The following is an 11,876-nucleotide window of genomic DNA, read 5'->3' on the forward strand; positions in this document are numbered from 1 at the left end:
AACTAATACAAATAGAAATGAAAATAAAGTTAAATGGACAAATACAAACCAATGGAAACACTGAGAATTTGTACAGAGCTTGCGGGTATGGTGCACACCAATGTACAAGAAAGGCTCTGAGAGATTACTGTGAGACCACTCATGAGGGCTTCCTCTGCAAAGACCACACAATACAGATGGGTCACCCCAGCTGTGTGAGGAAAATGGGAGATGGATGGTAATCATTGGAAAAGAATGTGAAGACATTTGATGATGTATGGCCAGTCAGGATGTCAGATTCTGGTATAAAAAGTAATGCTGTAATCAGTTGTATCCTATGCTCTGGGGAAGGAACACTGGCCCAGAGAGGATGGTTATCAAGGAGATCCATTTTTTGCCTAGGTCAGTAAAACTTGTTCTTCTATTCTCCCTTTATAAGGCTTTCCTTGGCTTCCAACCAATGAAACTCTACAATGGAGGCTGACCTAGCCATTATTTTTGCTCATGTATCTAATAATTTCCATTTCTTGATTTGTGCACATTTCTAATCATACAACTATATGATTATGCCAGGGCATTATTTACTGTAAATTTACCTTATGCTATTTTCCTACTCCCCCTTTAAAACTCAGTGGAATTGGTTGGTAGGAGACAAACTCGTGGAAGGACTACAGGTTTTAGAAATGAAATTTGAGTCCTCGAGCCCATGAAACTGAGGACTAGGTTATAGAACATGCTGATGTAGCTGAGTGTGCAGGCCTGGGAGAGCAAGCTGGAGGCAGCTTGGCAGCTGGCCTGCAGTCTGATGATGTCCCAACCCTGCCTTATGCTTCTGTGAAAATGAAACCCTGTCCATAAATAGAAAGAAGATACAGACACAAACAGTGATAAGCATCATAATTGATGTTTACAAGTAAGTGATAGGGGGACTCAGACTAGAAGGCTCAGCTGTTTCTGAATGTCTGCAAAGACTTCGCACAGACATGCAGGCATTTGAGACGTACCTGAAAGAACGGGGGGGGGGGGGCAGTGTCCTCCTCGTGAAAACGGGGAAGCTCCTGACACAGCAAACTACGGGCTCTCCTAGATCCACTTGCAGCACGTTACCTGTGAGATGCTTGTTTGAGTGGTGGCATCTATGGTTTCATGTAGGGTGTGAGAGACCTAAAGGAGCACGGAAGTGCAATCTACCAAGGAATTAAAGAGTATGCAAAAGTAAACTAGTTGATTTAGGGAGTTTTAGTCTCATCCCAAGATGTACAAATAGCAAGAGAGATTTTAGTGCCCAAAGTAGATGCAAGTTCCTTGATGCATTTCATCTTAGTGTTGCCCAAACCACAAGAGTTCAAATATAATGATAAAGTCCAAGGAAGTCTCTGTCAACTTATGGAAAGGATCAATATATTTATCTAAATGCCCCGACTCATAAATCAAGAGGTTTGGGAACCTCAGTTTGGACAACTTTGAGAACAGTCTAGGATTTGGGGACCAAAACGCTACAAGTGGTGGAACTGTTAAATATCTTCTGAATAGTTCCACTGATGACTTCAATCATCTGAAGAAGGAAATAGCATGGACCATCTTCCATTTGTGACCCTCTTTCATCTGACATATTTGTACATGATCTTGTTATATAAGTACATAAAACTGGCACACAAGTGAAACATTTTCTGATAAGTCATGAAGAAATTTAAAACAATTTCTTAGTATACATATAATTTGATCATGTAGTAAAAGTACAGAGATATTTGCACGCTAATCAGATGGATTTGTTCTCATTTTTGCATGAATTAAACCTTGGGTGAGTATTTGGTGCAGCGTGACCAAGAGCATCTTCATCATCCTTTAAAGTTCACTGATAGTTTGTGTTTATAACCATCAATGCTGATAGCACCTCTTTGTACAAACTGACAGAGGTATGTTCAGAGCCATTTTCAGAAATTATTAGAAATTATGTACTAATCCAGAACCCAAATTCACAGAATGAATTCTGTATGCAATTCAAGTCAGCAACTCAAACTGTGATTTTTTAAATCAGCCACCTTCACACAGACAAACCCAAAGATACTAGTCTAATGCCTACAGAGAAATGACGGTAGAAACATATTAACATTTTTGTTTAGTAGACCACTATGTTTCTATATGAGCAGACAACCTTGAACATACTATGAAAACATCCAAATGCATACATTATATACATTGCATGGAGTGCATATATGGAGTGTGTAAAAGTGTTTTAGGACAAGGTGTTTGTCAGTGTTGCAAGGCAGGACAGTGTGTGGCAAGACAAAGCATTCATGTATGCTCAGAACCAAGGATGCTTAGAAGTCCTGATGAAATAGGCTGACGCCACCCAAGACACCTACAGGAATTCAACTTAATTTTTTTCCTTACTCTACCTTCCGAAGCCTTTTACTGAGGGCATGGGGCCATTCAGAAACAGATTTTTTTTTTAAAAAAGCAGGCAGCCGAAAACAGTATATGGAGAGACATAAAGGTAAAAAAATCCTTTATCATTTCCTGACTCCATTCCCACATATATTTGTGACAATTCATACTTTAAGAAACTATGTGGTACATGCCTTTAATCCCAGCACTTGGAAGGCAGAGACAAATGGACCTCCATGAGTTCAAGGCCAGCCTGGACTACAGAGCAAGCTACGGGACAGCCAGAGCTGTTACACAGAGAAACCCTGTCTCAAATCCTCCCTCCAAAAGAAACTGTGGTATAGAGTAACAGTTGGGCCCCTGTACTCTGAAGCCTGTGTATCAGGCCTTGAAGCCTTGCTCTGCTGCTTGCTGGTTATGAACACTTAGGCAAGTTTCTTGACCCATGTAAACCTTACTTTCTTCATCCATGAAACAGAATCCCAACAGGACCTAACACAGAGTAGTCAAATTCCTCAGGGTCATCTATATCAGCCACAGACTTATGGCCATGTAGAAAAGGAAGGTGTGTGTGTGTGATGGTTCTGACTACTGTGCGATATTTGAGCAGTTGGTATGGATTCTGCTGGCGCTCACAGGCCACCGAGATCACATTTGTTTCAGACCTTCACTTTAAACAACATAAAATGAGGCTCAAGGTAAGACACTCTTAACCCCTGGATGCTGCACTTTTCCTCAAAATTCACTCCTTTAACAGGCCAGCTCTGTTAGGAAAAAATACTTTCTGAACATTGCTTTGAAAACCATTACTGCCGAAATTAGCTGCTTAGAAATCTGTGTTCTTGGTATCTTCCCTCCGGTAGGTACTTCCAGACTTTCTCTTTCTGTCCTCCCTCCGTTAGCATGCAATTGGAGTTCATGGAAAAGACCTTTCTCCTTAGTCCCTTCTCATAAGCCATGTTGCACTGGCTGCCTTCTTTGCTCTTTCTCACTTTGCCTTCTAGGCTTTTCTCCGTTTCCCATTCCCTCAGCAGACAACAGGATCAAAAGCAGAGGTGAGGGACGAAGGCCTGAGCACTGGCTGGGTGATGTAGTAATATACGGACACAGTCTGTCCCTGTATTATAAAATAGAGACACAAGGTACAATCTGCAGTTTTCTCCCCCTTGCTTATCCTGCCACTAACACTAACTCTTCCTAAACCAATGGAATTCCCTTTGTGTCCTTACCTCTTAATTCATGTGATTGTTACTATAACTGTCAACTTGATATACTGTAGAACCACCTGAGAAGAGAGTCTCAGTGAGAGACTGGCTACATTGGGCTTGTGTGGGGGGATTGTTTTAATTCATGTGGGAAGCCGTAGTCCTCTGTGAGCAACAACATTCCCTAGGCAATGTGCTCACCAAATCATCAGAAGAGATCTTTAATATACAGATTCCAATGATCCTATAAATACACACTGAATTAAAGTTTCCAAGATAGAACAAACAAACAAACAATAAACAAAAAAAAAACCCAAGATTTCTACCAAGATGTCATTTAGTTCTTATGTGGCCAGCAGGAAACATTTGGGAATCACCAACTCAAACCATCCCAATTGGGGACTTTCTTAGTCTCTGCTCCCTCAGAATAACTCCTTCTGAACTTCCGGATGTAAACATTTGTCTTAGTTCCCAGAAGGAAGGTTCTGTGATGTCCTAGGCATTTCCTGGATGACACTGCAGCTATCCACAAATAATAAGCCACTGTTTGCATTCATATGCACAATTTGGTGGGAATTTCTTTAAGTATTTAGATATGGTCCTTTTGAATGTCTTCATAGCATGCCATGCAGTCCCAGAAGAGCCCAGAAGATGGCAACATGAGCTCATTGAATGATAATAAAGCTGCATTATGATCTGGTCACAGGGTGGCAGCATTTTGCAATGTTTGCAGTTCGCTCGCTTGGGCCTCCTGCTATTTTCACAGCTGGGGAACTTTTAGTCCTTGGTTAATTTTAAAGCAGACCTAATCGTCTCTATTTTCCAATGGTGACTTCTGGAGAACCTTTATTCCCTATGTGGCCTTCAGTGTCTCAGGCAAAGCTGCACGTCCTGATGCCTGTGGACAGCAAGTGTGGGCTGGAATGATCTTGGCTTGCATTGTTCTCAGTTGCTTGTGACTTCAGGGGACAGCTCTTGGAGGTTTGGAGGGGACGTATTTCTGGGACACAAAGCCAAAGCCTGGCAATATCCATTCCCTGGGGCAGTGGCCGGTGCAAGAGAAAGGAGACAGAGCCTGGCAGCACTTCCGGAAAGCTCTGGCAGCACTTCCGGAAAGCTCCCCTTGAGAGACCAGGGATTCAACTCTAAGAGAATCTGTTTTTAAAAAGACCAAAATGAGGGAGATTCTCAACTCTCCAGTATTGGCAACCTTCTTAAATAGTTTACAGCAGGACAATCAAAGCACAACTATAAAAAGCAATTTAACATTTGCCTGCCAACTAGTAAGTTCCTGTGTTTCCAAAAGAGGTCAGAAGGGGATGCCTGGCCCAGGCAACAACATAGAGCACTGGGCTTTCTGTTGTGAGGAGTATGTTGGAACCGTCCCCACTGCAGGCCTGTATCAGAGTGCTCTTTAATCATGGCGGTCCTCACAAGAAGCAACACCTGTAGGAATTTTAAATTAAATTCTGAGCAACTCTTCAGATTGTTTGTCTTGGCTTCAGTACCAGGACAATCTTGCTTCTGTTCCCGCCACTGAAACATTTTCATAAATAACTGGCATAATATTTCTATGTGACTCACATAATTTTGTCTATATTGGAAACATATCTTTTTTTTTCATAATTTTGAAAATGACACATGACCCTTTCGGGCGGAAGGAGGGTAACCTCAAACACCATATTAACACTTCATAAACTATAAAAGAAAAGTAAAGAGTGTCTTCCTGTAACGCCCCACCCTGCCACCCATCAGGGTCACAGTTTCGTGTCCTCCTATTGTGCATCTTATAATGTATCAACTGGGTTAAGTGTGCACAATCTCTTTCTAAACGATTGGTGACCCACTTTTAACCTAAGACATCATTTGGCAAGTTGATTTTGATCGTGATTGTACGCTTCTCAGAACTCACAATCCACAATAGAACAAAGGCGTGTTCAGATGATAGCCCTCCGCTTTCCAGTATTGTTGCTTAGCATTCAATTTTTGGTCTTATCTCAAATGGAAATACATCTTTTTTTCATAAATGAACTTAATGGTGGGTTCAGTAATCCACATATTAAGACTTATATTAGTTTTGAAAAGTGTGTGTGCATGTGTGTGTGTATGTCTCTCTCTCTCTCTCTCTCTCTCTCTCTCTCTCTCTCTCTGTGTGTGTGTGTGTGTGTGTGTGTGTGTGTGTGTGTGTGTGTGTGTGTTTGGGTGTGTGTGTGTGTGTGTGTGTGTTTGGGTATGTGCATGTGTGTGTGTGTTTGGGTATGTGCATGTGACCTCAGGAACTCCCTGGAGCTGACATTGCATGTGGCCATGAGCCACTTGATGTGGATGCCAGGAACTGAACTCAAGTCTTCCAGAAGAGCAGTAAGTACTCTTAACTGCTGAGCCATTTCTCCAGTACTATTGTGCTGTTGTTGGCTTTGTTTTGTTTGAGACAGTTTTCTACTCAGTAGTCATGACTATACTGGAATTCACTATATAGCCCAGGCTGGTTTTGAACTCATAGAGGTCTTCTTGCCTTACCCTCCCAAAGGCTGGCAAGACAGCGGTGAACTGCCATGTCTAACATAACCAGAAAGTTAGTAAATGTAAAATTCTCTGAAGCATTTTTCTCCTTAAGAATCTTTAGTTCATGTTCTTCAGATGTTTATTTTTGTTAGTTGGTTCGAGACTGTCTCACTGGATACCTGGGGCTCACTATGTAGCACAGGGGGATCTTTTTTTTAAATTTTTATTGATTTATCCCATCCCTTGTATCCTCCCATTCCTCCCTCCCTCCTATTTCCCCCCTTACTCCCCTCCCCTATGACTGTGACTGAGGGGGACCTCCTCCCCCTGTATATGCTCATAGGGTATCAAGTCTCTTCTTGATAGTCTGCTATCCTTCCTCTGACAGGAGGATCTTGAGCTCATGGTAGCTCTCAGCCTCAATCCCTTAAATGTTATAAAGGCTATACAGAGAAATCATGTCTTCAAAAAAAAAAAAAAAAAAAAAAAGAAAAAGAAAAAAAGAAAAAAGAAAGAAAAAGAAAGAAAGAAAGAAAAAGAAAGAAAGAAAGAAAATAAAAATGCTTTTATTACATTGTAAATGAACATCAACAATCATAATGCCAGCAGGACAGCTAATACAAAAATGGACTTTTTACAAGTCTAAATGTGATTAATTATTTTACTGCATTTCTATCAGGGTGGATCCTTGCATCTTGGTGCAGACTTCTCTCCAGCTCACCATGTTTCCTACAGTGGTCTACTCAGCTCTGGTTTATAGGAGGGAGACTGATCTCAGCTTATGTTTTCTTCAGCTCGTTTGCAGACTTCTAAGATTTTATTCCATCAGCAAGCTGGTCTTACAAAATTCATTTTGCATGCTTTTCTGTTTTTCTCTGAAATACTTTAAAAAAAAAAAAGCACCAGTACAGTTTTTCCTTCGGTGATGTAGAAGGGATTCGCATCATGGGATGCTTTTTAAGGATAGTACTTTGATGACGACTGTTCTGCTTTTCTAAGTCATCTCACTATGGAGTCAAGGCTCCATTTGGGGACATACGGCAATCCCTTTGAATTTCTTTGACTATGTTCTTGCCTAAGCGTAATAATGCAAGGAATATGTACATACATTATTTTAGTTTGATTCTATTTTGTTTTAAATCAACACTTCTCACTCCCATATTTTAATATGTAATCCAGGATTAAGAAAACGTACTTACATCTCTATCTCTTCTTTCTTTAATTAAAACTTTGTTTCTCTCTCTCTCTCTCTCTCTCTCTCTCTCTCTCTCTCTCTCTCTCTGTGTGTGTGTGTGTGTGTGTGTGTGTGTGTGTGTGTGTGTGTTGAGGGGTAATGTGCACTTGAGTGCAGCTCTAGAACATTCCGATGGAGCTGGAAGTACAAGTAGTTTTAAGTGCCTTGACGTGGATGTTAGGAACTGACCTTTGGTCCTCAGCCATCTCTCCAGCCTCCTCTGTCTCTCTTTGAGTCAGTTGTAATAACTGTACATGCAGGTTTAAAAATCTACCCACATCATCTGCACTTAGTTTAGTTGCACAGTTCTATTTCTTGCTTTTCTCTGTGAAGGTTGCTGAATGGTACAGAGTTCATGTGTGCTGTAGACAAGTTACGTTCATCAATGGCTGATCCCGTCCTGAAGACAGATCCTTCTCTGGAACTGATTTTAACACTTCCTGGAAGAAATTGAATCTACTGTTGTATGCTGATCCTTCCCACAATTCCTTTTCTTTCTGCTTTATATCTGTTTCATTGTCATTTTCTTACCTAGTTGGCTGTTTCATTCATTTATCTTTTCACTTTCTTATTTAGTAATATAACACATAGTACATATATATGTACACTTACATATAAATGTATATACTATGGAAGGTTACAGGTATAACTTTCTACACAGTATAAGTCGCACTCTCCTGCCATATTTTACATTTTTGATATCTTGTAAATTAACCCCTACTACTTAACTTAGTGTTTTTTGATAATTTTTAAAAATCAAGTGTTAAAATGGGAAGTTGAAGACACTTAGTTGTTTTTAAGTTGTTTTATCGTACTGTGTCAGCTGTTCTGTAACTCTTTTTTATTTTTTATCACTTAAGACAATGAATCTTTCTCCATTTGCCAAGGATACATCCACAAAGCATTCTTTGTTGGCTATGGGCTTCACGACTATATTACTTAAACCTGCGGTGGCTATTTTGCTATTTAAATATTTTTCCTTTTATTCATCCTGTCAACTTTGTTCCAGACAGTAAAATATCACTTTATTACATTAAAATTAATGTTCAATATGTTCGTATTGCATATGTTCTTTGTCAGGATAAAATACATTTATTTTCCACTCTTAAGTAGTAATAAAATTAAAATGCTTTTGTTCTTCTATTTATTTGGATTTTAAACCTATAATTCAATTGTTTGCTTACTGGCACATTTCAATGTTTCTTATTCTTTGTAATTCACCAAAGTCTCTTGTATGTCTTAAATATTTTAGTTTGAATTACAGACACAAACTGAATAAGTTTTCAGAGAGGTACCAGTCACAATTTTAGTTATTGATTTAATGGGTATTTTTTATCTAAATAAAAGGGAATATGGAGTACAAATACCAATTCATTAATATAGCTGAAAGATGAAGTTGAAGGTTACCCATCTAAGTTTAAACTGCTCCCTTGGCATGATGCTGCACACCGACAATCCTCACACTTGGGGTGATGAGGCGACAGAACAGTCACAGAGTCAAGGCCGGCCTAGACTACAAAGCAAGATCCTATTTCAACAACCTTGTGGCTGGAGATTGCCATCTGCGGTAAAGCACTTGCTTAGCATATGCCAGGCTCTGGTGTTAAAGCTGAGCTCTGAAAAAAAAATAGTGTCAATAGTGAATAAATAGTAAATAAACAAAATTTCAAATGCTCCCACTTGCAGCTTTGAGTTACTTCATATTGATTCTCTTAGACATCCATCTGACTATTTTTGCACTTCGCTCTTGGAACTAGAAGACAGAACGAATGGCTCTGTATTTCTGGGACATTACTTCCACTGCTACGGCGTAACAATGGCGACTATTGGCACAGCATAAAATATAGACCCGTTCCAACATTGTGAGAAGAATGTTTCCTGTTTTGTGTTTAGTGAAGTCTTTCCTATATCCATTTTGACTCACAATACAGGGTTCTCCACATATAAAAAGCAATGCAAGTTACGGCAAGCAAATGGAAAGGCAAATGTGCATTCATTTCAGCTCCTCTGATGGCTGCCTTCACATTAAAATAATACACCTAAACTTCTGTTTCTTGCTTCATTGCCTCAGGTCGAATTATTCAGTTTGTATGAAGCAGAGAATCTGCTATATAATAGTAAGACATCAGCCTGATTGCATTTCCTCTCGTTACTTTTTATTTCTTTCACCTTCCAGTGTCAATAAAGTTTACCATCTTTCCTCATCAACACTGAAGATATTAGTCTTTTGTTCCATGATTATAGTTCACTTAAATTGTTCAATAAGTGAGCAGAGCACTAATTCCATATTAGATTATAATTGTGAGTCAGTGGTGTGTGCTGTAACCACTAGTTTCGACAGTGCAATAATTAAAAGATACGCTAGTAACGGAGAGAATGCCATACTAAAAACAAGAGGAGCGTGTGAAGGGAGGCTATCAAATCAGTGGGACCCACAGCTACATTATATAGTAGATTGTGTTTCGAGATTTACTTGTTTTTAACGTGTGAGTATTTCACTTGCATGTATGCATGTGGACCATATGTGTGCCTGGTACACACAGAGGCCAGAAAAGGATGTCAGAACCCCTGTAGCTGGACTTACAGGCTCTTGTGAGCTGCCGTGCAGGTGGTGCAAACTGAACTCACTCGGGCCCTCTGCAAAAGCAGCAAGTGTTCTTAATCATGGAGGCATTTCTACGGCACCTTTTCAGATTAAAAAAAATATTTGTATGTGTATGATTGTTTGTCTGTGTAGATGTATATGCACTAGATCCTCTGGCATAGAAATTATAATGGACCACCAGGTGGATGCTGGGAACTGAACCCAGGTCCTCCGAAAGAGCATCAAGTACTGCTAACCACTGAGCCAACTCTCCATGCCCTGTAACATAGAAAACAGTAGAGGGAACAAGAAGGGGGCAAAAGTTGCAAACACCTTGAGTAGATGCTCCTCAAAAGCGAACACCCGCATGTCGCAGGAACACACTGCCTGGCACTCCACCTCACATTCCAATAGACCTGTGAAAAAGAAAGCACTACTGCAGACTTAACCAAATGGTTACAATTAAAAAGACAATTGTTGCCACATATTTGTAAAGATGTGGAACATAGAGGCTTCTTCTTCCCACTTGTGGGAACAGAAATCATCTATAAACTGGAACATGCATACATCAGGTGACCCACATTTTCCTCTTGTGTCCAGTCCCAACAGAAATTCATATGTGAGTGTTTTTCAAAAGCATACTCAAGGACTTCACAGTATCAGCATTTATATAATCCCTACCTGGAAACAATTCAAATATCCATCAACAGTATTATAATTAAATTTTGTTATATACTATATCTGCTATACATTACTGAGAACAAATTAAATTCATCTGGCTGCAAAGCTTGGATGAATCCCACATTTCTGGGCATAAAAAGGCATATTGTAGAATATTAAAATATAAAGTTGAAAAACTAGCAGGACGTGGTGGTGCACGTCTTTAATCCCAGCACTCGAAGGCAGAGGCAGGCAGATCGCTGTGAGTTTGAGGCCAGCCTAGTCTACAAAGCGAGTCTAGGATAGCCAAGGCTACACAGAGAGAGCCTGTCTCGAACAAAAAAGAAAAAAACAACAATAACAAAAAATTGAAAAACTAACAAACTGATCTATGACTTCTGTATATTGAAAGCACCTTACAGGCTAATAAGCAGACATGTCCACTTGTGTTTCTCTGTATGTGTGCTGCCCCGGCTAGTGACTAACTTTAGATAGTGTCTGAGGAAAACGGAGGCTCAATGGGGAAAATGCCTCCGTCAGATTGGTCTGTAGGCAAGTCTGTGTGGGCATTTGTTGGTTGATGATTGACTTGGGAGGCAGAGTTCACTGTGGGGAGTGTCATCACCGGGAGAGTGGTCCTGGAAGCCAGTAAGCAGCATTGCATGGTGGTTTCTACTTCAGTTCCTGTCTAGTGGTTCATGCCATGAGTTCCTCCTTTGACTTCCCTCAATAGTGGACCATGCCTTAGACATGGAGTCCAAATATAATCCCTTTCTTCTAAAGTTTTTTTGGGGTCATGGTATTTATCACAGCAACAGGGAACAAGCTAGAACATATGCCAATATTCAATGAACAATCACTGGAAATTAGTGTTAATGTTATTTTATTTTTACTTTATTAATTTATTCTTGTTACATCTCAATGGTTATCCCATCCCTTGTATCCTCCCATTCTTCCTTCCCTCCCATTTCCCCCTTATTCCCCTTCCCTATGACCGTTCCTGAGGGGGATTACCTCCCCCTGTATATGTTCATAGGGTATCAAGTCTCTTCTTGGTAACCTGCTGTCCTTCCTCTGAGTGCCACCAGGTCTCCCCCTCCAGGGGACATGGTCAAAGTTGAGGCACCAGAGTATGTGAGAAAGTAATATCCCACTCTCCACTCTACTGTTCAAACAGTACACAAATCCACACAAATCCAGCTTTACAGAAGGTACTAGAAGGAAAACTCCATCTCAAAGGGTCAAGCTACAACCAAAACTACTCAGGAAATAGATAACTATACCATGGCAAAAAAACAACTACACAAACGCTCGACTGGAA

The sequence above is a fragment of the Acomys minous genome, assembly GCF_964271855.1.
Source record: "Acomys minous genome assembly, chromosome: 2".
Lineage (NCBI taxonomy): Eukaryota > Metazoa > Chordata > Mammalia > Rodentia > Muridae > Acomys > Acomys minous.